Consider the following 5,822-nt stretch of genomic DNA (forward strand, 5'->3'; position numbering starts at 1 on the left):
AGATTCATAGAAAGTCAGAACCAAAAGAGACCTCAGAAATATCCTAGTCCAATTCTCTAATTTTACAAAGGAAGTAGAGGGGAAACTGAGGTCCAAAGAGGTGACCTTACTGCAGATGCGAGGGCAGATTGATGCAGCTACTTTGGAAACCATTTGGCATTATCTCATAAAATCGAAGAGTCACATACACTAAGACCCTGCAGCTCCACTCCTAGGTGTGTACTCCAGAGACTCTCATACACATATATACCAGGACACACATGTGAGATTGTCCAAAAACTGGACAGAGCCCAGATGTCCAGATGTTGGATGGATGGATGGGTTATGGTATATTCATACAAGGAAAAACAACAGCAGGGGAAAATGGATGACTTGCAGCTACCCTCAGCATCATGAATGAATCTCAAAACAAAAGTGTTGAGCAAAAGAAAGTAGAACATAAAAACACAGTTACAGTAGGATTCAACTCACACAGAGTGAAAACAAGCAAAACGAAATTGTGTTATCTGGAGTGGATACATAGGTGGAAAAACCACAGAGAAAAGCAAGGAAATGATTATTGCAAAAAAAAACCAAAAATGGACAGTGGTTCTTTCATTCAATATGTATTTACAGAACTCCTGCAATGTGCCATGTACTATTCTGGGCACTGGAGCAACAACAGTGAATGAAACAAGCAACGATGCTCACCCTGTGGAGCTCACAGCAATAAACAATGTATAAAATAAAGGAGTTCTAAAAGGCACTTCCCTGCTGGCACAGTGGATAAGAATCCATCTGCCAATGCAGGGGACATAGGTTCGATCCGTGGATTGGGAAGATCCCACATGCTACGGAGCAACTAAGCCTGTGTGCCGCAACTACTGAAGCCCATGCACCTAGAGCCCATTTTCTGCAACAAGAGAAGCCACTCACTGCAATGAGAAACCTGTGCACTGCAACAAATGGTAGCCCCTGCTCGCTACAGCTAGGGAAAGCCTGTGTGCAGCAACGAAGACACAACACAGCAGAAAGAAAGAAGGAAGGAAAGAAGGAAGGAAGGAAGGAAGGAAGGAAGGAAAGAAAGAGAGAAAGAAAGAGAGAAAGAGAGAGAAAGAGAGAAAGAAAGAGAAAGAAAGAGAGAAAGAAAGAAAGAAAGATTAAAAAAAAAAAAATAGGGACTTCCCTGGTGGCGCAGTGGATCAGAATCCGCATGCCAAGACAGGAAACACAGGTTTAATCCCTGATCCGGGAAGATACCACATGCCTGTGGAAGTGGAGCAACTAAGCCTGTGCGCCACAACTACTGTGCCTGCGCTCTAGGGCCCACAAGCCACAACTATTGAGCCCACGCTCCACAACTACTGAAGCCCATGTGCCTAGCGCCCATGCTTCTCAACAAAAGAAGCCACCACACTGAGAAGCCCAAGCACTGCAACAAAGAGTAGCCTCTGCTTGCCACAACTAGAAGAAGCCCGCACACAGCAGCAAAGACTAAACGCAGCCAAAACAAACAGGGTTAAAAAAAAAAGTTACAATAGTATATTGGAAGGTGGTGCTGTGGAAAAAAGAAAACAAAAGAGCAGAGGATCAAGAATTTCCAAATCGGGGGGGATAAATTAGAGGTTAAGATTAACATATACACAGTACTATATATAGAATAGATAGCCAAAAAGGACCTACTGTATAGCACAGGGAACTCTACTCAATATTTTGTAATAACCTGTAAGGGAAGAGAATTTGAAGAATATATATATGTATATTATAACTGAATCGCTATACTGTACACCTGAAACTAACATGATATTGTAACCAACTATACTTCTGTAAAAAATTAATTAGTTAAAAAATAAATAAATGAATAAAGAACTCCCGCATTGGAGGTTGAGGGCAAGTAAGTTGCAGTATTATAGAGGGTGGTCAGGGTTAGCCTCATTGCAAAGGAGGGATTTGAGCAAGTACATGAAGGAGGGGAAAGGGTCAGTTAAATGATGGGAAGGGAGCATTCCAGCCCAGTCCCAGGCCAATTGGGGCTGAGAGAACAGGCCCTAAGGAAGGAGTCTAGCTGGTGTCTTCTCGTGTGAGGAACAGTAAGGAGGCCAGGTAGCTGGAGCACAAGGCGTGATGGGGAGAGTAGCTTTATTCTGAGTGAAGTGGGGGACCATTATAGGGTTTTAAACAGAGTGATGTGATCTGAGTTATATTTTAGAAGGAATATTCTGACTCCTGTGTTGAGAAGGAAGGGTGCAAGGGTAGAATGCGGAGGCCTAGCTTGAAGGATCTTGCACTAATCCAAGAGAGAGACCATGGGGGCTCTGACCAGGGCAGTAACTGGAAAGCTGGTGATTACCTAGGCAGGGGATGGCTGTGCAACGGCAGGGTTGTGATTTTTTCCCTTTTTTTTAATTTGCTGCATTGGGTCTTTGTTGCTGCACACTGGCTTTCTCTAGTTGCAGGGAGTGTGGGCTCTTTGCGGTGGCTTCTCTTATCACAGAGCACAGGCTCTAGGTGCATGGGCTTCAGTAGTTGTAGCTCATGGGCTTAGTTGTTCCAGGGCATGTGGGATCTTCCTGGACCAGGGCTCGAACCCGTGTCCCCTGCATTGGCAGGCGGATTCTTAACCGCTGCGCCACAGGGCAAGTCTGGCAATATGTTTCTTGATTGCAAGGGTGTTCACTTTATTTATTAAACTGTACATGTATGTTTTATAGATGTTTCTGTACCTATGTTCTAATTCACAATAAAATAAAATATAAAGAAGTAACATAAGGAGCCAAGCTAGTAAACAGCTGGGACAAGTTGGGATTCAATTCCAGTGACTTTTATCCTATCAATCCAACCGAAGGCATGGGTCCCAGCTCAGTTCACCTATATCCTGGTGTTGTGGCTTGGGGTAAACCCTGTCACCTTTCTCAGCCCCAGTGTTTCATCTGGGAAACCAGGAAAATACTGCCTGGCTGTCTCCCTCCCTCAGGTGCTGTGAAGATCATAAAGTGTTTTGTAAACTGCCAAAAAGCACACATTACTGTTGCTATTTTATTGGATTTTAAAGAACATCTTTATTGATATATAATTGAAGTACTATAAACTGTACATAAAGTGTACAATTTGATGTTTTGACACATGTATACATGAATAAAATATTACCACAATCAAGATAATACACATATCCTTCACCCACCCCCTCCCAAAAGTGTTCTACTCCTTTGTAATCTATCTGTCCCTGCCCTACCCCTATGTTCCCAGGAGACACCGTTTTGCCTTTGGGCAATACAGATTGTTTGCATTTCCTAGAATTTTATGTAAATGGAATCATACAGTCTTTTTTGTATGAATTCTTTCATTCAGCATAGTTACTTTGAGACTTAACCATGTTACGCATGTATCAATAGTTCTTTCCTTTTCATAGCTGAGTAGTATTCCATTATGTGGATAAATGACAATTCGTTTATCCATTCACCAGTTGATGGGCATGTTTCCAAGCTTGGGGCTATTACAAACAAAGCTGCTGTGACTGTTCCCATACAGCTTTGATTTCTCTTGGATAATTTCCAGGAGTAGAATGGCTGGATCATATGGTAATTGTGTGTCGAACTTTTTAAGAAGCTGACAAACCGTTTCCTAAAGTGGTTGAACCATTTTACAGTCTCACCAGCAGTGTATGAGAGTTCTGGTTGCTTAATGTCCTCATCAACACCTGGTAAGGTCAGTCTTTTTCACTTTAACTGGCATGCAGTGATGTCTACCTGTGGGGTTTTTTTTTTTTTTTTTTTAATATTTATTTATTTGGCTGCATCGGGTCTTAGTGGGATCTTCATTGCAAAGCACAGGCTTCTCTCTAGTTGTGGCCTGTGGGCTCTAGAGGGCACTTTTGGGCTTAGTTGCCCTGCGGCATGTTGGATCTTAGTTCCCCAACAAGGGATCAAACCCATGTCCTCTGCTTTGGAAGGTGGATTCTTAACCACTGGACCACAAGGGAAGTTCTCTACCTGTGGTTCTTAATTTGTATTTTTCCTAATGACTAATACCATTGAGCATCTTTCATGTGCTAATTGACCTTCCATAGATCTTCTTTGATGAAATAACTATTAAAATCTTTTGGTCATTTTTTATTTATCTTATATGGAGTTGTAAGAGCTCTTTATTTATTGTACATACAAGTTCTCTGTCAGATAGACGTTTTGCAAATTTTTTATCCTAGTTTGTGGCTTGCCTTTTAATTTTCTTAACAGTGCCTTCTTGGAGAGCAAAGGATTTTCATTTTCATGACCTGTAATTTATTTTTTCTTTTTCATGGTTTCTTGCTCTATTATTTTCACCTATTTTTTTTCTACTTTTATAATTCTACTTCTTACATTTAAATCTTTTGAGTTAATTTTTCTACATAGTTTGAGGTAAGGGTCAGATTTTTGTTTGTTTTGTTTTGGGTCATCCAATTGTTCCAGCACCAGTTGTTGAAAAGATTATCCTTTCCCCAATGAGTTTCCTTAGCAATCTTAATTGATTACATGTGTGGATCTATTTATAAACTCTATTCTGTTCCACTGATCTATATACCAATCTTTATGCTAATACCATTACTGTAGGTTTAAAGTAAGACTGTCCTCATCTCCCTCACAGGCACACAGAACTTTGAATAAAAATATCACTTTGGGTAGTTATTACTGTTTATGCATCTCTCTCCCTGATTAGACAGAACTCTTTCAGGGAAGATGTTATTTTTTTATATTGGCACTAAAGGCATTCTTTCTTAAAATTAAACTTATTTTGAGATAATTACAGATTCATATGCAGTTTTAAGAAATAATACAAAGATAGCCCATGTACCCTTCACCCAGTTTGCCCCAATGGAAACATTTCGATAAACTTTAGTGCAATATCACAACCAGAAAATAGACACAGATCTTATGCAGATTTCCTCCGTTTTACATGTACTCATTTGTGTGTAGTTGTGTATAGTTAAGGGTATCTTTTTACTATTTAAACCTTTATATATATAGTTTTATATATATAATATCTATATATAACTTATATATATATAATATAGTTTTATATATAATTATATATATATATTTTTAGCTCCCACTATGTGTACAAGGCTAAGACCCTCACAATCTTGTTGGCATTGGAAGTTGACCTTCTAAAGCAATGTAGTATATGCAGGGTGTTTATTGGAACCTACGAGAACCTAGTCCACCTTTTTTGGAGGGGGAGCCCGGAGAGTGGGGGAATGGAGAAGGATGTCAGCAAGGGCCTTGAGGAGGTGGGGGCCTGCCAGGTGCTCACTAAATGTCTGACACTGAAGGTTGAACCCAGGGTTATTTTCCACGTAGCAGCCTCATGCAAATCCTCGCATCCTAAATGTTTATCTTCGCTTTCACTCGGCAAATGAAAATTTTAAGGCTAAGTGCCCTTACGTGCCTGGCACAGGGTCACAGAGAGAGTGAGTGTACACAGACCAAGCACTCCTACTCTAAAGCCCTGGGCTGTCTCCTCTCATGGTGGCACACAGGCACACATCCCCGCCACGAATGCCTTATCCCTGTTTGGAATTCTGCCCCCAGTCTTCTTCCTGTTTTCCTGACTGTAAATTCTGAACGCGATACAACTCCGGAAAGAACCAATGCAGCATGCAACAGCCAACAATGCTGGGAGAAACGGCCAACACTCCCAAGAGCACCTGCATTGCAGCCGGTGGCCACGCACTCGTCACGCCCCGCCAAGCGCGCGGCTGCCTGGGCGCATGCGCACGCTGCCGGCGGTTGCGCCCGGGACTCAGCCCCGCGCGCGAGGGGCGTGGCCGGAAGTAACTCTACGTCTCCCGGTTGCTAAGAGACGGAGCT

This window comes from Hippopotamus amphibius, chromosome 17 (genome assembly GCF_030028045.1).
Source record: "Hippopotamus amphibius kiboko isolate mHipAmp2 chromosome 17, mHipAmp2.hap2, whole genome shotgun sequence".
NCBI lineage: Eukaryota > Metazoa > Chordata > Mammalia > Artiodactyla > Hippopotamidae > Hippopotamus > Hippopotamus amphibius.